Source organism: Mustela putorius, unplaced genomic scaffold (genome assembly GCF_011764305.1).
Source record: "Mustela putorius furo isolate JIRA1106 unplaced genomic scaffold, ASM1176430v1.1 tig00001433_pilon_pilon_pilon, whole genome shotgun sequence".
NCBI lineage: Eukaryota > Metazoa > Chordata > Mammalia > Carnivora > Mustelidae > Mustela > Mustela putorius.
This window is the reverse complement of record NW_025421741.1, coordinates 987,506-1,006,611: the sequence shown is the minus strand read 5'-3', so window position 1 is coordinate 1,006,611 and position 19,106 is coordinate 987,506. Positions and strand designations below refer to the sequence as shown.

The following is a 19,106-nucleotide window of genomic DNA, read 5'->3' as shown; positions in this document are numbered from 1 at the left end:
GACTCCCCGGATCTGGGGTCTCCTTGGATCCTGGCTGCAGGCCTGGGGGTGCAGAGTCTGCCTCCTGCCCACAAGCCTGAAATTAGGGGGGGTTCTCCCAGGGACAGTGGTAGGGGTTGCACGAGGTGGGTGGGGGAAGGAGGGCGTTGGCACATCAGGGGATGGCCCCTGTCCTCAGCTCCCAGGACAGCAAACAGGACTCTGCATAGGGACTGAGCTGCTCCCGGCTCCACAGCTGGCAGAAAGCCCAGAGAGTGTTCACCAGGGCTGTCTGTCTGCAGGGCTCTTGTCCTCACCCCCTGGCTGTGTGGGCAGCAGATGCTTCCCGCGGAGGCATTGAGGTCCTGCTTGCTGACATGGAGGTGGAAGTCACGTACCACTGTGTGTGCCTGTGATGGTGAGAACATCACAGAGTCAGGAGGAGCCCTGGTCGGCTGCTCGGAGACGGTGTCTCTACCTCTGGCCACGGGGGAGTGGACGCGCAGTGCCTGGGATGGTGTACGGACGGCGGGGCCCGTCCCTCTGTCCCAGCTGGGCCCCCACCCCATCCTCTGGGGAGCCAGGCAGCCAGGGGATGTCGTCTGACAAGAAAGGGTCCCAGTGTTGAAGGAGTTAGGAAGCCAGACCAGGAGGGAACCCTGGCTGTCTGGGGTGGAGAGGCAGGCTGCAGACAGGGTAGGAAGGAACAGACACGAAAGAGCTGCAGACCCTACAACAACCCGCAGGACAGAGGCTACCTTGGTACTCACGGGGACTCTGCCATCAGTCACCCAGGGAGCATGCCCAGGTGTCCACCACGCCCCCTCCCCCGCTCCACCCAGGTCGTCAGTGCTGCCAGCCTGACGCCTGTGTCCACAGCAGAGGGGGTAAACGGAGAGCCCACTGGTGACCTCAGTGCCAGGTCCCAGGTGCCACGGGCTCCAGCAGGGATCCCAGCTTTCCGTCCCCCTGCCTCCAGTGCACAGGCACAGACCCTAGGCTGTGGCTAGTGATGTGGGCACGAGGCCGTCCCCCACTGGGGTGTCGGTGGAGCCCCCGTCCGCTTGCCGTCTGCAGGCTCAGGGTCACACGGGAACCAGCCGTAACCTCATCCTGGGGCAGGAGATGGCAGCAGGCCCAGGACAGGAAAAGGAGGGCTTGCCTCGTCCGCTGCCCCGCGGGTTTGGGCCCGAGTGATGGGACAGACAGAACCTCCATCAGGCATCCCCCCCAACCCGGAGTCTCCCGGCATGGAAAGCCTTCCTGTGTCACTTGGGTCCCACATAGACCAGGGCTCTCTGCCTCCTCCCAGTGCCTGCCCTTGACGGATGCAGCTCCTGCCTCCTGCCCTTGCTAGACAGATTCTCCTGGGCCAGCGAGAGTCTGGGGAGCCAGAGAGCTGGTGCAGGGAGGGGTACGGACACGGCGTGCCAGACGGCCAAGGGCTCTTAGACCTGGAGGGACAGATGCGTGTCTCTGAGCACCTCTGTAGGACTCGTCTGCCTGCCGAGGCTCTGGGTTGCTCCGGGGGGGGGGGGGGTAGATCCTGGTCTCCTGGTCGGGATTCCTGGATGCCGGGGAGGGGTTGTGGTTGGACAGGGCTATCTGTGTCGTCTCCACTCTCCCCTGCTTCCTGGGCTCTGGGTGCATCTCCCCTGTGCTGCGGGATGGGCCCCCGGCTTTGGGGACCTCCACAGCTCTGCTTCTAGAACCTGGACTGAGAAACATTGATGACAAAGCTGCTGGAAGGGCTGAGAAGGACTGGGCTCTCTCTGGTGTGCCTGTCCCCAGTAGAGAGACAAGCTGTCACTTCAGCTCCAGAATGAGCTTGAAAATGTTTCTTCACAGGTGGTCAGCATTCCCACCAATGAGCATGTAATGCCACCAACACATTGGAGACAATGGTCTGAGAACCCATCTTCCTTTCCATAACATTTGCCCTTGGAGAGCTTCACAACGGGATGTGGGAAGATGCGGGAGCCGGAGAGCCTCACACCGGATGGGGGAGTTGGGGACCCTGCCGCCTCATAGGGAATATAGGAAGTAGGGCCTCAGTTTCTCTGACCCCAAGGTCACATGCCCCTGATGCACGCACATGAGGACGAGCAGAACCCTGAAAGAGCTCCTCAGGGTCAAACTAGGGCCGTCCACCTCTCTTGGTGTCCCCAGAGGCTCCTTGATCTCTGTGTAAGAGCTGGTAAGGCAAGGATCAGTGTGGGATCGTTGCTAGTAATGCCTGGGTATGACTCATGAATTGTGAGGCCTCTGCTCCGTCTCCACAGCTCCCCCGGGACCGGCACGTTCTTCTCTGATCAAACACTTCTCAAAACCTGTGGAAGCACAAAGGGTGTGGTTTGGGGCCACAGCACCGCAGCGGAGCCGAGAGGCCCCAGGGCTGTGTTTGCACGTGAAGGCGGAGAGGGTGCCAGGGCCGGCGGAGCGGAGCCTCTCCCGGGGACACCCGCACCCCGGGCCCCCGGAGAAGGTGTGGTGCGCCAGAGTCTATGAAGCTTTCTTGTTTGCTTTTATCTCCCCAAAATAAGACACGTCCACAAGCGGAGAGTAGGAAAGGGGATCTGGTGGGGAGAAAACAGTGTCTCTTTTCTGGGACTTGGACCGCAGAGCTGTCCTCACCAGAGGCTCCTACTGTCACCCGATCTCAGAAGGTCTTTCCAGAGACAGTCGAACCCAAACAAGCCCATATAGGAACATACATGAACAAGTTACATGTATGCACACGTGTGTCCCACAGATGGTAGCACCCTGTACGTTTCTTGCATTATCTGACCTTCCTTTTTAGATGAACAGACATCTCGAGGATCCTTCCGCGTCCTGAGGCTGCCCTCGCCATGGGGAGACGGCAGAGCCCCGCTGCGCAGACGCCCCACAGTTCAGGTGGGTCCCTAACAACAGACGTTTACTTCAGCCTTTTGTCCCGACAAATAAGCCCACAATGCATGTCCTTGCACAGACGTCCTTGTGCACATTAGAGCATTATTTGTAATGCATGCTTGGAATGCTCGGAGAATATTGCACAATAATTTACTTAATGGAGCCCTATTTTTAAACATTTAGATTGTCTCCAATTTTTCCACCATTATAAACAACACTGCTATGATCATAAATCTTGGCACACACTCCTGATTACTTCCCTGGGATGAATTTCTAGAAGGAAGGCCTGGAGTGCTTTCAACCTTCAAGCTGCTTCAAGCCCATTTTGCAAGGGCTGAGTCAGGGCCGCCCAGGCTGGTGGAGCAGGCTGTGCACTGCTCAGGATGACCAGGAGGGGGCACGAGGGGGCTGAGGAGGAGCCTGTGGTGTATGGGCCAGGTAGCTAGGTGTCTCCTGAAGCAGGGGCCTTTTCTTTTCTTTTTTTATTTTATTTATTTATCTGACAGACAGAGATCACAAGTAGGCAGAGAGGCAGAGAGAAAGGAGGAAGCAGGCTCCCCGCTGAGCAGAGAGCCCAATGTGGAGCTCGATCCCAGGACCCTGAGATCATGACCTGAGCTGAAGGTAGAGGCTTTAACCCACCGAGCCACCCAGGTGCCGCAGGGGCCTTTTCTGGTCTGCACAGATGAGCTGTTGGTGCCAGCAGGGCCCTGGCCAAGTTGTCAGAGGCAGAGTCTGAGGTCACAGAAGGCCCCACACGGCTTCAGAGAGGTGTCACCTGACCGACACCTCCCTCACAATGTCAGTGGTCAGTTAAGACCAAGTCTCCTGTTCTCTGAACCCCAGAATGGGAAGCTTTTCCAGACAGACAATTCCTGAAGGATCTAGACTTTTCCTTCCTCTGAACCTTAGTGTGGTCCAGGCCACAACATACAAGGGGACCAAAAGTTGGGCCTGTGGGGGCCTCAGAACTCCCACCTGCAGAAAGGAAGCTGTTGGTCATGGCCCAGAGGGACATCTGTCCCACAGGGCCCCTTCTGAGTTCACAGTGAAGCTGAAAAGCAGCCTGCATGCTAACTTTCAGTGCCACACTGTTGCAAAGTTGGCTTCATGCAGACAAATTAAAACACACCTATGTCCCCAGGCCACTGGTTGGCCACATCTACCTTAAATTTAGCAGCTGTACCAGAAGAATCATTCTGAAGCAATGGGGTCTGGAGGAAACGTCTTCAGTCCAAGGGACTGCTCCTTCCCACCCTCTGACCAGGCATGTACCTCCCTGGGGAACGGACGCTCCCAATGTGGGGCCCTTCGAGGGAGCTGCTTCTCCCTTCCCTTCTGTGGGCACCAGTGCTCCCCTTTCTCACAAGTGAGGTCAAGTGGTGACACCAGCAGGAGGACCTGTGGGGGTGCTCTCCAGTCCCTTTATCTGCTGGAACTAACCCAACAGGAGGAACTGTTTTGGGCCATGCAGGCCTTCAACTGATTAGACAAGGCCCACCCCCTAGGAAGACCATCTGCTCTACTCTGTTCACCAGTTCAGACGCTGACTCATCCAGGAACACCCTCACAGACACACCCAGAGTCATACATAGCCAAATCAGAGCACCCTATGGCCCAGTCAAACTGACGTAAAATAACATCACAGGGGATATGTCTTCACCACCTGCTAGAGGCCCACGTCAGGTCTTCACACACTGTAACCACCGTGACGGCTCAAAGCCACAGGGGCGAGGGGTGGCAGTGGACTGTGGCCTCAGCACCCCCACAGTTCTTGCTCCTGCCTCTCATTGGGTCTGATGCTGTCACAGGAGATCCTGCGTCCACTGACGGTGGTTTGAGTGGCTTCATGTCACCAGAGCAGACACCAGCTGCTTCCCTCCACCCTCCTCTCTGGCTGTGGCTCCCTGTCTCTGTGCCGAGGAAGGAAATACAAGAACGCAAGATCATCTGCCTGCCCAGACCCCACCTCCCGGAACCAGAGGGCAGGGGTCCTGCCAGGTCCACCCTGAGCCTCCTGAAGACAGTCCTGATGCTGTCTCCTCTCTCTTGTCTGTCTCCGTCTCTGCATGTGTGTCTCTGTAGCTCTCTCTCTCCATCTGTGTCTCTCTCTCAGTCTCTATGTCTCCATCTGTCTCTCTGTCTCTGTCTCTCTCATAGATTTAGTCCCTGAGCTGTCAGGGCCAAAGGTGATCATTAAAATCTCCTCATCTCAATAGAGACGCTTTGGACCCCTCACGGGGCTTTGAAGTTGCAAGAGGCCAGTGCGCCCACTCCCCAAACAAAAGGGCTGGGGCTGAGGGCTCTCAGTATCCCCACTGCCATGTCCACAGGGAGGGCAGCTCCTGTCGGCAGCGTGAGGTCATTTACCCTCGGACTGGGCGGCCCCTGGTGTGGAGCATCGTCGGCCAAGATACCCTGCCCAAAGCCCAGCTCCATCTGCCAGGCCCTGCTCCGCAGTGACCATCGTCACTACTGTGGGCCTGGCTTTGCAGGTAAGCGCGGGGACCCCAGACCATGTGGCTGGCGTGCCCACCCCGGGGCAGAGGCGCCAGAGCCATGGGGTCAGCCGGGGCGAGGGGGGGGCGCCTCTCTGCACAAGCCTGGGCCTGGACCCCGGGGGCGGGGCTGCTCCAGAGCCCAGGGACCAGAGCATCTAGGGGACAGCGTCCACTGAGGACCAGACGGGCATCGGTCAGCTGGTGACGGGTGGGCGACTCCGTTCCTGCGGGTGGTGAACAGTCCCAGGGGACCGTGACGGGAGCGATGACACAGCCTCTCACCGGGGACGATGCAGGGTCACCCGAATGAGACTGGACAGTCCTTGGAGCTGACCGTACCCCCTGGCTGTCTGGTGCCCGAGGTGGGTGGTTTCGGTCAGCAAAGTCGGAGTCTCCGCTGCTGGCCGGGCTCCTGCGTGCTCAGGTACCCTCAGGTCCTCCTGCAGGTGGGAGCAGGGATGGTTTATTTTTCCCATCTTTGTTTTTTATGACCACAATTTCCAAAGCCCAGGATGAATGGTTTTGTCCTCTGTTGCTATGGAGACGGCCCTCCCCCTGGCCCCTGAGGCTGGTTGGGGGACAGATGGATGTTGGTGCAGCCCAGGGGGACAGTCTGGGCAGAGCTGCCTCTACCCCGGGGCTCAGCCTCCTCATCTGTAAGTGGGGAGCAGACCCTGCCTGGCAGAAGATGGAGGTGAGCACAGGCATCCCTGTCCTGTCTGATGAACGGCGGCCTCTCTGGTGCAGAGCCCACGGGGAGCGGCGCGCTGGGAGATGGCCGGGGCAGGTTCCTTTGCTGCACGGCAGACCCAGGGTTTGGAAATGTGTGGAAAGGGGCCTGGAAAGCTCGAGGGGGCAGGAGCAATGTTTGGGTCCATCGGCCGGGCTGCCCTGACCACACTCTCTGCTTCCCACATCAGAACTGTTCCAACCTAGGCTCCCCATATTCCTAGACCCTCTGGGACGCAGCCCTGCCACCCTGCCTCTCTGCACAACCCTCCCCCCACCCCTAGTTCGCTGTTCCCCATTTCTCCACCAAGAGCAGGAGATGGTGGGAAATGTTTGGAGTCTGGGTTTCTGCAGGCGGCTTCCACCGCCTGATGCCCACTGCCTACCACTTGGGGCAACTGTCACCATGCCAAGGTGGAACAGGGGACTCACGGGTGTAACCACGCTCTGCATGGAGGAGCCTCTCCCGTTCGTCCAGGCAGGCTCACCCGTGGGGTGGCTGGCAGGGTGCGAAAGAAAGCCCATCTTTCCTGTTGGAACCCTGGGAGGGGGAATCAAGTGATGGGAAGACTCTCACCTCTGTGTCATTAAGCAGGACCTCGATTCCCCCATGGGGAGCAGCTGCTGCTTACACAACCAGGGGGTGGGGACAGAGGCCCTGCAGACAGAGAGGCAGACAGGCAGGCAGACAGCCAGCCCTGGTGAGGACATGCTTGTCCCCATGCAAAGCCCAGTTTGCTGGTCTGGGAGCTGGGGGGCAGGGGGTGTCCCTGATTTGCTGACCGCCTCCTTCCCACACCCCCTCGAGCACCCCACACTCCCATCCCTTGGAGAAGCCCTCCCCACTCTCAGGCTTGTGGGCAGGAGGTAAACTCTGCATGCCCAGGCCTGTAGCCAGGATCCAAGGAGACCCCAGATCCGGGGAGTCCCTGAGCTCCATGTCCTGGTCACAGGATGGGCTCAGGATGGGGACCCACGCAAGTAGGCCTGGCAGATGAGATTCCAGGATCTGGGACTTGGGAAGGTAGGCGGGGAGGGCAGGTGCGTCCTGGACAGGAGTGGACATTCGCACCGGGAGGGGAAGGTCACCTCCCTGATGACAGCACAGGAGGGCAGAGAGAATGGGACAGGGGGACAGACCAGCAGAGGTACCCTGTGCACCCCGTGGGCCCACAGACTGGAGGCGGCACCCCTCCCCCATGCACCTGCCAGTCCGGTGGCCGGGAGGTTCTGGGGCCTCAGTCCCTTCCTTTGCTCTTTTGGGGCTCCGGCCTGACTGGTGGTCGCACAAACTTTACAAGGACATGCTCGTGCGGCTCCCAGAGGCTCCGAGTCACCAGGGGGGCTGGTGCGGATCCAGTTCAGGACCTGCTCCCGGCACGTGGGACCCGTGCCCTTGCGGCTCCCAGAGAACCCGCCTGCGACCCTGCCACCCCTGCCGCCCCTGCCGGCCATGCCTGCTCAGAAGTCCAGGGCACAACGCAAACCTCTCATTTGCAGAAGCCGCCGCTGTTTTCTGAGCTTGCGTTTTCACTGGCGGCTGCTCCGCGCCTGTGCGGTTGTTCAAACGCTTCCGTGATGAGAGAATCCGGCTCCTTTCCTCGGGGCTGCGCTTGAGGTCCCTGGGCACCTGGCGGCCCAGCCCAGCCCAGACGCGGCTCCCAGTGCGCAGAGCAGCCAACCCGTGAGCCTGCCCAGCGGCTCCCCTGGACCACGTGGAGGGCCCTGGGTCTGGTGGGGGTCACAATCCAGGGACCCCACCCTGGGACCGGCACAGGGGAAGGAGGAAGGAGAACTCATTCCTTCAGTCATTCATTTGTTTCTTCAACAGGTGTTGGTTGAGTCCCTGCCTTGTACCAGGCGCTGTTTCCTGCCCTGGAAGCACAGCCTTGAATAAAACAACCAAACCCCAGCCCTCCTAGACGTTCTAGACAGGAGGTGAGACCGACATTTATTTCACGGAACACATAGTGTCAGCTGGCGACTAGAGGTCTGAGTCAGAAGGAAGAGTCAGGGAGTGCAGAGGGGGAGGAGAAGGAGGAGGCAGGGTTGCCAGGTGCTGTTGGCCAGGTTGCGCACTGCCCAAGTCCGCCAGTACAGTCCCCATCAGTCATCCTGGAGTTATGCCCTCACAGGGCAGTTTCCCGGCAGATGGCAGTAATGTGTTTGAGGAAGGGCCTACTTGTAGTTTTCCCAGAGCCACGTCCTGGGCTCACAGAGGTGGGAGGAGTGGGGGTCCTGTCAGGATGACCCAGAGTTGGGAATGTCACTTCCAGGCAGCTCCTATCATGACACCACACGTCTCAGTCCCCAGAGGGCTCAGGATGAGCCATCAAGTCAATGTCCTCAGTGCCCACACAGGAAGAGCACTTGGGAGGGAAAAACAGCTTGTGCAAAGTTCCTGAGGCAGGGAGACAGGTGTCTCAGGGACACAAGTGGCCAGTGTGGTGGGAGGGATGGAGGAGGAGGAAGTCCGCAGCTGGGAGAGGAGGCGTGTCCTGGCCCCCAGGTCACGGGGAGGAGTTTGGATTTTATTCTCTGTATCTGGGAGCTACTATGTTAATTGTTAAGATCAGTGCTGCTGCGGGGTCAGAAGTGTTAGGGGAAGGTGTGTTTGCCTTGTGGTAGGTGTGGAGCTAAAGTACACAGTCTAGATAAACAAATTAATTAAGATACATTAAAGAATTTAAAATAAAAGTAATTAAAGAAGTAAAAGACAACGAAGACAGAAATTAGGCAAAGGAAGCATTTTACTTGCACCATGTAAGGGGAACATGGGGACCCTCACACCGATGTCTTCTGGAGGGGTAAGCCTGGGCAGGTTGTAAGCTAAGGGTACACACATATTCAGGAAGGGGCTTTGCAATGGGGTTTCAGCAGGAACTTGGGGGCAAGTCTTCCTCAGGTGACAGAGTCGAAGTCAGGAGGCAAGAGTGGGCACCGTTGATTCTCGATTCTCTGGCCTGAGTTGGTTGCGTATCTGAGTTTAGATCCTGCAGAGACAACAGCTGGAGACTCAGGTCAGTCTTTGTGGTGGAGCCAGCTGTGGGAGTTTGACCACTGGGTTATTGTCCCCACCCTGAGGGGCTGTCCCCTGCTGGCCTGAAGCCATTCTTCTGTTCTTTGTTCCCTCGAAGCCACGATCCACGGGGATCTATTCCTCTGAACTTTCAGCCTGCCGGAAAATGCTCTGGGCCAATCATGCCGGCTACGCCTAGATCACCGGACGGTCTGGGCCTGAAAGGGCTTCCCTTATGTCCAGAAGGCAGTGTCTTGTCTTTCCTTTTGTGAGACCCCATCTCTGCCCACAGTGGCCGGGGGGTCGGCGCAGGGGTATCGCCTCTCCCCACGTGCCGCACCCGCCTGCTTGGTCGGTGGGTGAGTGGGTAAAGGGGGTTGAGGCAGAAACGTCCGGGTTTTCTTTTTTAAGGATTTATTTCTTTATTCAAGAGAGAGAGAAGAAGGCAGCAAGTGAGTGCAGGAGTGTGGGGTAGGGGCCAGCGGGAGAGGATCCCCCAAGGCTGGGCTAGATCCCAGGGCCCTGAGATCATGGCTCGGTGGAGTTTTGGAATGTAGGGGAGGTTCAGTGGAGTGAGATGTGGAGACGACCAAGAAAGAATTCTTGAGATGTCTTTGGTGTAAGAAGGTGGTTGCAGTGAAGCCCGGGGACAGGGCCCGTGGGCAGAGAGAGCTGCTGCGCGGGCGTTGAGAGGGGCGGCTGACTGTACACCTAGGGTTCGAGGACCTAAGGAAAAGGGAGGTTTCAAAGGGATTTTCCTATGTTGAAGAAGACTCACGGGATCTAGGAGGCCTTGCCGTTGTCAAGTTAAGGTGGTTGTTTTTCCTCTAGCAAGGCATTACCAGGCAGAGTTGGGAGCTTCCTGGAGGAATGTCACGTTTGCAGAGGCTCAGCTGGTGTGCTGTCCTCACATCAGCCTGAGCAGAAATCAAGAGTTGGCCCCATTACCAGCCGAGCCGCCCACGCACCCCTAAACTTCCTGTTTTAAAATACGAAAGTCTGGGACCACCACCACACGGTGACCCTCGGGAATAACACTGTACTGCTCCTTTGAAAGTTCCTCGGTTCAGAAGGATGGAGGTTTGTGGGTCTGGTGACAGGTGCACGCCACCGAGATGTTGGTCTTGCAGTAGCTACAAACACGGGTCCTGTCGGACGCCTGAGGGTCCGGTAATGCTATAGCTCAACTACATCACAACAAACAATTAAAAAAATCCCGAATTACCATATCATATCATAACCTGATGCTCCGGACATCAGGTTATAATCGACTGTCTCCGCAGAGCTCTTCTTTCTTGTGTTTAACCCGACCGCTGTTGCTGATGGAATGAGGACCCCCGCTACAGAAAGGGAGGGACAGGGTGCAGGTGAAGCTGGCTGGCCCCTGAGCCACCTCCCAGGCCAGGAGCAGACCTTGGTGCCCGGAGCTCAGGGCTCTGCTCATTTCTAAGAGGACTGGGATTGTGACTCCCCACCCCTGGCATCCTGAGTGGGTCCCAGGACAGAGCCCAGCCCACCAGATGCTCCCAGGTGAGTGTGATCTGGTGAACCCCCCCACCTCCCCCAGGCAGCCGTTTGGGGAACGGTGAGAGCCCAGGACCGTGTCCGTGTCCGGAAAAGCCTCCTTCCCCAGGCAGAGGTGGGGAGGGGGTGGGGTTCTTCCCTTCCCAGGGCCTTGCTGTCTGACCACATGAGGCTCCCAGACTCCTAGGCAGCGGGGTCCTCCCTAGTCAGAAGGACCTTTTGGGTGAAGCAGGAAAATAGTGTGAGCAGCTCCTGCCTGCCCCGCCCTCCTGCAGTGCCCCACTGAGCGGCAGGCAAGGGACAGGGAAGGGAAGAAAAGGCTTCGCAGGCCAGGTGGGTCTGCATAATGAGGAGCCAGTGCCCGAGGGAGGGTCAGGGAGCGGAAGGGGCATCGAGGAGGGACCAAGCTGGTGCAGGCGGGCCAGGCAGGGGTGGGGACAGCCCTCCATGATGAATGCACAGTCTGCTGCTGTTTGGACCGGAATATCGGTCAATATTTCCTCACAGGTTAGTTGGGAGCTGAGCTTCTGGAGGACAGATCCCAAGGAGGGCGGGTTTGCGGGTTCTGTGAGCAGAAGGCCCTGAGAGGGACGGACTAACGCACAGGGGGCCCAGGAGCTGACAGAGGACAGGACCAACAGTAGGGCCAGTTAAGGTGCATTTCAGGAGGGGAAAGTGTCCCCATCCTGAGCGCCTCAGGGGCCACAGTTCTGGGGGGTCGGGACACTCTAGCGGGTGCTCAAGGCCCCTGCATGGTCCCCCAACCCATTTCTATAAGGGGGCATTTCTGTTTTACAAATTAATGGTTATAAAAATGTTGATCTCTTGAGTACACAAATACATAGCATCCCTATGCGTGTGTCAGGACCTCACATTAGACAAAATTAGATCTATGTTACATACTCACTATATAATTTATAGACGATATAAATACGCACACGATATAACTATTTCATCTATTTATATTGTTTCGAAGACGAGGGCGCTAACTGAAACCGTGATTAGGCCTCGATGGGGAAGACTACTGTCCGCGGGCGGCTCTCGGACACAAGCGCGCTTGGTTCCAGCGGCGCGCGGACGCGCAGTCCCAGGGGACCGGGGAGCGCTGCGCAGCCAGCTCTCAGCATCACAGACGGCACGGGGGCAGGGGAGGAGGAAACAGCGGTTAGAGGACAGGAGGGGACAGCAGAGTGTCCTGCCACCGCCTCCCGCAGATGGCCCGGCGCCGTGGGCTCGGGTCTCACCAGGGGCCCCGAGGAGAGGGACGCCCCATTTTCTCGTAAAATGACAGTATGGCCAGACCCGGAACGAGACCTCCAGCGGGGTATTCGCATTTGAAATAAAATAGTCCACAGTGAAGGGTAGGAGATGGATGCAGTCCAGGGCCAGGCGGTGCTTACAAACCAGCACAGGGGCGGGAGGCGGCGGGGCACGGAGGGGAGGGGCGGGCTCCTCAGGGGTGCAGGCCCCGCCCAGAGCAGCCAGCACCCCAGGGAGGGGCGGGGGCAGCTGAGCACCGGGTCCTTTCCGCTGACCCAGGAGGGACACGGGGTGGGGGTCCTAGAACATGACCCCCGGGAGACCCCACACACCCCAGACGGCAGGCGCCGTCCCCAACCCTACGCCCCTCGCCCCTCGGGGAAACCAGGGCTCGCCCCTGCCCAGGAACACAGGGCCCTGCAGACCCCTCTGAGCAGCCGGCCCTGCCCCTCGGCAAGCCCCAGGCAGGGGACAAGCAGCCTGCACCGCGCACAGGCCCCGCGCCTCCCTTTGAAACAGCGGCTCTGCTGATGCTTCCCGCGGCTCCTGAACCAGATAAATTAACTTAATCTTCCCAGACTCCCCGAACCTGCTTTATCTCCAGTTTCCTCATAAAGTCTAACAGCTTCCATCCAATTAATTAGCAGGAGGAAGCACGGACTCAGAAGCATCTTGGATTCCAAGACCTGCCTTTGGGCCCACACGAGTTAACCCTGCTCCTCCTCCCAGGCCAGGAATCCCCATAACAGCCTAGCTTTGGCCCAGAAGCAGCGAATTACAGCGGAGTCTCCCTGATTAGCAAGCGTCCTTGGGGCTGTGCCTCTCCTCCTGCTCCTGGTGAGGGGACCAGTCACTCACAGGACAGCCCAGGGTGACCCGGTCCCGGCCGGCCTGGCTCCTTGCAGGTGCGTGACGCTCTCCTCCCGGAGCGGGTGTCAGTGAGGTCCGGTCCTGCACCCCTGTCCTGGCATCTTGTTCCTGTGGAACCTGCAGGCTCCCAAGGACAGACGGTACGGCGTCTTGGATGCTGGGAGGGGGCACCCCACTTCTGGACGGGAATTGGGACACCCCATGTGACAGCTCCCCGGGGAACCCAGAGGGCAGCCCAGGGAGCTGGGTCCTTCTTCCTCAGGTAGCGGCACCTGGTCTCCCTGGGGTGCTCTCCCCCATGCTGTCCAGGTGGTCTGGGCCGTTCTGACCCACCCGGACCCCGAGGCAGGCAGCAGCTGAGGTCCTGTGAGCACTGAGGTCCAGACGGGAGGGGGGCTCTCAGTCTGCAGAGAGAATCTCTGACTTATCCTTACTACCCTGGGGAAGCCCTGGGCGCTCTGTGGGGCCCCACGCCGGCGGGGGTCTAGATGGGCCTTCGTGTTTGCTCCCCCTCCTCAGAACAGCCCTTGAAGCTCCCTGCGGGGATTCCCGGTCCCATCTTACAGGCAAGGAAACTGAGGTCAGGAGAAGCCCAGAGGACCCACCCACTCCTGGCCCCAGTTGATGGGACCCTTCAGGGCTGCCAATACCCCCACATCCCCAGGGCCCAGGCTCCCTGACCAGCAGTTCCAGCTGGGGAAGGATGGGGTACTCACCTCCTGCCTGGGGCTGTGTGTCACCCTGTGCACCCCTGGGCCTGTCTGTGGAGTGGCCTCTGCTGAGTCTTGCTGTCTGTGCCCATGTTCTAGGCACGGTGTCCCTGACCCCGTGGGGGACTCCTTGGGGGAGTCCTGGCCTCACCCAGGGGACAGAGGGACGCTGAATGTGGGTATGACAGGCACGACCTCGGGTAAGGAGAGGCTGGGACCCCCTGCATGGCCAAGGAGAGACCATGGAAGTTGTAGAGGAAGGGCATCCTTGGCCGGCTCCCCGGGGAGCCTCTTCATGGGTGCTGAGGCCTCTGCCACATCCACCCTCACAGCTGTGCCCTCCAACCCCCGCCCCCTGCTGAGATCTGTCACCTCTGCCCTTTGGAGGGGACAGCTACAGGGAGGCCACAGGGCAGATGGTCGAGCTGCAAAGAGCTTCATTCAGGGCCCCAGGGTTGGGGGGCTCCGAGGCTGGAGCTAGAAATAGACTGGCAGTGGCCCCCCACAAGGCAGGCCATCAGACCCCGGTCCCGGGGTCACCCTTCCTGCTCCTGTGGGAGGAAACCCTGAGCTGGGGGAGGCTGTTCCCAACAAGGCCCCCTTGTGTGGTTCTCTGAGGACCTTTCATGAGGAAGTGCCAGCTGCGGCCCCCACCCTCCAGGGTCCCCTGGTCCCTCCCTCTGGCCTAGGCATGGAGGGGAGCAGACCCTGCTGACCTGAGGAGGCCTGGGAACACGCCAGCCCCACAAGGATCCCACAGCGGCCAGGCCCCGGCACCCACAGCTCATGTTCCAGACAGACACCCATGGTGGTGACCCGGGGTGGCCCATGGCACACAGCGGGGGCCTCTCCACCAACCCCACAGAAGACAGAGGGACATCTGGGTCTTGTGGACGGGACACTCGGACTCCGTGGTTTGGCGTGCCTGTGGGAACAGTTGCCAGGACACCCTGTGCACTCAGAGTGTGCAGATGCCCTCGGTTCCGGGCTCCACAGTAGGGGACTCCATCCAGTTTGGGGAAGAGGGGGCTCCTGCACGTCTGACCGCCGTGACCTGCTGAGTTCTGGGCGTCCGTGGAGAGCCCCTTTGCTCTCAGCCTGCTGAGCTCTGCAGCTGTCCAGATGTTGGATGGCGGGTTCCTGCAGAGGGAGCTGACTGTCACCGCCCAGAGGGGCCTGGCTTCTCTGCTGTCTGGGGCAGGCGGCAGATGTGGGACACCATGGGGACAGGAGAAAGTCCTCGCAAACAGGACAATGCCGACGGCACAGGGACGTGGTGTTTCCTGAACGGTCGTGTGCGTACTTGTCTGTGCAGGTGCCCGTGTGAGTGTGGCTGCGTGTGGAAGTACACGTGTGTGTGTCTGTGTGTGTCTCTGGGTGCTTGTGCATGTGTGTGTGCACGTGTGTCTTCATATGTGCACACGTTTGTGTATGCTGTGTCTTAATATGTGCACCTGTGTGTGCACATGTGTGGGGGGCGTCTGCTCTGTGCCCCCCTGAGCCCGAGAGAGCAGGCGGAGGGCTGGCTCGGGGGGTCGCTCAGGTCCCCCAGGGGCACCCTGGCCCTCCAGGTGACCTCACCCTTGCACTGCCCTCGGGGCTCTCACGCCAGTCCCTCCAGCCCCGAACCTCCCTGCCTCCTCCCTGAGCCACAAGCTGGAGGGCGCAGAGGGCCGGCTCTCAATGAAGAGCCCGCATGCTCTCTGCTCACACAGATCCTGCCGTGTCGGGGGCCAGTCCTGACGCCGCCGACCCCCCTCACTGATGAGGAAACAGCCTCGTGGACGCGGGTTCACCCGCCGCGTGCCGTCCCGGAGAGCCGGCTTCTGGGAGATGTTTATGGTTCCCAGCGGCCCTTCCCAAGCATCAGTGCCGAGACGTGTCCTTGGGCTCCGGAAGTGGGGACCACGGAGCAGCGTCCTCACTGTCCTCTCCGGGATCCTGGCCGTGAAGGGGATGCAGGCGGGGAGGGAAAGCGCTCCTGGGGTTGGAGTCCACTGAGCACTTTCTCAGGAGCCAGGCTCTGCGGAGGCAGAGTGGGAGCCTGCTTTCCACTCAGCACCCCTGTTCTCTAGGAGAACCTTCTAGAGGCTGGCTTGGCGGGGCCCCCACCTGGGGTCCGCTTAGAAGCCTCCAGAAGGCCTGGTTATGAGTGCAGATCCCGGGCCCCAGACCACAGTGTTGGGGAGACCCGGGCACTGCTTTAGCCAGCTCCCAGGGGACCCACATGGTCCCCGCAGCGTGAGAACCAGGTGCGCTGGCGGGGGCTGGCGGTGGGTGTCCGTGCGGTGGAAGCGCCTCCCGTCGGCTCACCCCCGACCCAAACACCCGCGCACGCACCCGCCCGCTCACTCATCAGACCCCGTGTCCCGGACTCCCTGGTGCTGGGACACCACGGTGAGCGAGCAGACCCGGGCCCGTGTGTGTGTGGCAGTCGCACTCTGGGCGGCACGTGGGGTGTGGCCGCGTGGGGTGGGCCGTGCAGGAACAGAGGGCACCGAGGGGTTCCCTGCGGAGGACGGAGCGAGCTCCGAGGGCCGGGACCCAGGGTGGTTGTGTCAAAGGGCAGCGCTCGGGCGGTCTGGGAGGGATGCGGTTCGGGAATCCAGCGGCCACCAGAAGCCCCGGGCCTCACGGAGAGCACAACTAAATTGCTTTCCAGGCCACTGGTCCATGAACGCAAGACGCAGAGGGAACCCTGGAAGGCCTTTCCATCCTGAGAGGCTGCTCTCGGCTCCGAGGCTGTTCTGAGCCCAAATGCTGCCGCCTCAGCCAGCACGCCAGCGTTATTAATTATGGATGCTGCTAGAATTTCTCCGCGCAGTTGGGCCCATCAAATATAAGAGCGGCACAGACCCCCAGCAGGTCGGAGGACGGGCTCTGAGGGGCACACGGGACGTGCGGGCACTAAGCACCTGCAGCACCAGCCCCCTCACCCTGTCCCTGCGTCTCCCAGGAAACCGACCCCCGGGGCCCCCGAGGATTCAGAAAGAGGGGGTCCATGCGTTCATCCCATCCCCCAGTGGACTCATGAAATGGCCAGGCAGCGCTCGCCAAGCCCCCGCTACGTGCCGGGCACCGTGCCGGGCGTCGAGCACCAGCCGTGCCCTGGGCAGGGCCACCTTCTGGAGCGTCTGTGCGCTGGGGGGAGCTGTAGGGAGCCGCGGAGTCTCGGGGAGTGGCAGAGCCCACGTGGGGCATCTCCCTGAAGGGCTGGGCTGTGGGACACGGGTTGGGCAGGGCGTCTCGGGTTTCCTCTGAGTGCAGTTTGCCGTCCCTGGTCCCGAGGCAGGTTCTGCAGCCCCCAGGGCCTTGCTGGGGGCCGTGTGTCCCCTGGATGTGAATCTCTCAGGATTCCAGTCATGCACCCACAGACTCACGCAGGGATGGAACACGTTCTGCGGCCTGGCTACTGGGATCTGGGGACTGGTGGGCAGAGCCCGCGTCGTGCAGGTGTGGACCCATGTGTCATGATCCTGGGGGAAGAGAAGCATGGGCGGAGCCTGTTTGGGGGGAAGACACCTGTGCCCCCTGGCCTGATGTTCAGGAGAGCCTCCAGGGGCTGGGCCACCCACTGCCTGAAGAGCAGCGTTCCTGGGGGCCAGCCCTGATCCGGTGCTGGTGCTGTCAGTGGGCTTCCTGTGGGGGCCTGAGGCCATGGAGATGATCAGGGGCTCCGGGGAGGGGGCTGCGTCTGGGGGCTGTGTTCCCCCGCCCACCAGGGAAAGGCCAGTTCTCATTAGAAACTTTGTGTCTGTGCCTCTCTGTATTTTCCCCAAGGGTGATGGGGCTGAGTAGATAATTCATGCCTCTCTCTTCCTCTGTCTCCCTCTCCTATTGTGTCCGAAAAACAGGGATTGTTCTGAGGATAATGCAGAATAGCTGATGCACATTTCTTTAGCTGATGCACATTTCTTTTCATTTATTTGCGTTGGAGAAATGCAGTGGCCAACTTGGAGATCTCACGTTAAATAGGATAAAGAAGCTTTTTTTCCTTCCCTTCTTTGCTACACAAAAGTTGCAGAGTAGCGGACTCCCCACCCGTGATGCTAATGAGCTCCGTCTGCCGGCCCTGGTGCAGGTGCACTTTTTTTCCCTTTCTTAAAAACGGAAACCAAAATATTAAATAATTCCAACTGTGTGAAGTGGTTTTACGTGGGAGGAGGGAATCTGTACTCCGTCTGTTCCCCGTGAGGCCCGCCGGCACAGCAGAGCCTTCCCGGAGCAGAGCTCGATTTCCAAGAGGACAGCGTGTGGTGTTCCCGCTTCTTTCCTTCTGCGAGCTCCCCGTGCACGTGAGGTGAAGTCACCTCAGCGCAGGGTCTCCCCTCTCAGGTTAGTGCCTGGGCAGGTAGGATCGTAGAAACCTCGGGAAGTCTGTGGGTGCCAAGTCTCATTGTGAAATCCAATGGGGGAAACTTGGGGAAACTCGCATCCTGGTCAGCTGCCTCTCCTCTATTATTCATGGGCTTGACTCGTTGCCGTCTGTGCGTTGTCATGGTAACAGGTGGTAGGGATGCCGTGCCAAGAAGTGTGGAGAAGATATTTTTATAAGTCAGGGCTCTTGGTTGCAAAGGACTGAAACCTGGTTGTTGTTGCGTCCAACAAGAAAGGTGTTTGTTTATTGGTCTGTTAACCTTGACAATGCTGTGGGACCCCGACGTCCGTGGCTGCGGTTGGGCTGGAGTCCACATGGAGACAGGAGTAGAGCTTCTCGCTGTCTGCTGCCCGGCCATCCCGCGGGGGCCCCCTTTTGCAGCATCCATAGTACCTAGCACCCCGGAGTCTGAACCATCACCACGGGGCCACATTGTGATAAGCACCACCGAGGCGATTTGAAAAAAGGTCTGGCGGAGGGCGGGGGAGGCTGAACTCAATGTGTAGATGCCCCAGCGTCTAGTTGTCAAAGTAACAGATGAATGAAATACAAATAAAACACATCAGTAGGACAATGCGCAGGAACCAAATGTAACTAAACACGCAACGTTGCTAATTCCTCCAGCCTCGGCTTAGGGGTGTCAGGCCAGAATCTCAGTCCCCTCCAGCCTCAGTCATGGTGTCTGTGAAGACAGCAGAACGCGTGTTGGGGAGCTGGGGGCTCGGGGAGTCCCGCTCAGGACGCAGCTCAGGTGGCGCCTGCCCCTAGCAGGTGTCCGCCAGCGCGGGGCTCTTCCCAAGCTGCCCGCAGGAGGACGTCCCTGTCCGCCAGGGCCCGCCAGTCCTAAGCCACAGACGCTGGTGCCGACGGGCAGAAGCGCGAGAGGGCATGTTGCCTTGTATAAGGAAAGTCCCAGGGATGGAGGAGCCGCTGGTCCTGGGCTCACCATGGAGGCCCAGGGGTGTCTGAGCTCTACTCTCTGTGGTCGGTAGGGCTCCTCAGCTCCTCGCAGGGAACTTTCGGGGTGGGGGGCTGGCAGGGGACCAACTGCCCCGTCAGAGAGAGGAGGTCAGCCTGGCCAGTGGTATGTCGAAGTTGGGGACAGAGAGCTTGTCCCCCACCCCCGCCAGCTCCCAGCGCAGCCGCCTCCCCGCTGCAGACCGCGAGGCACAGCACGCGTGGATGAGAGGTCAGAAACGTCGGCCGGGGACTGGGACGGAAAGGCCTCCGAACCCCGCCCTGAT

At 59.8% G+C, this 19,106-nt stretch overlaps 1 long non-coding RNA gene across 1 annotated transcript; it reads right to left on the bottom strand.

Moving 5' to 3' along the window:
* Positions 1 to 8,833: 8,833 nt before the first annotated feature.
* Positions 8,834 to 14,841, bottom strand: LOC123394093. The gene is made up of 2 exons (XR_006608868.1): positions 13,491 to 14,841; positions 8,834 to 12,891 (listed from the first exon to the last, which is right to left on the bottom strand). It is a non-coding gene; the product is annotated as an uncharacterized LOC123394093 (long non-coding RNA).
* Positions 14,842 to 19,106: the final 4,265 nt, after the last annotated feature.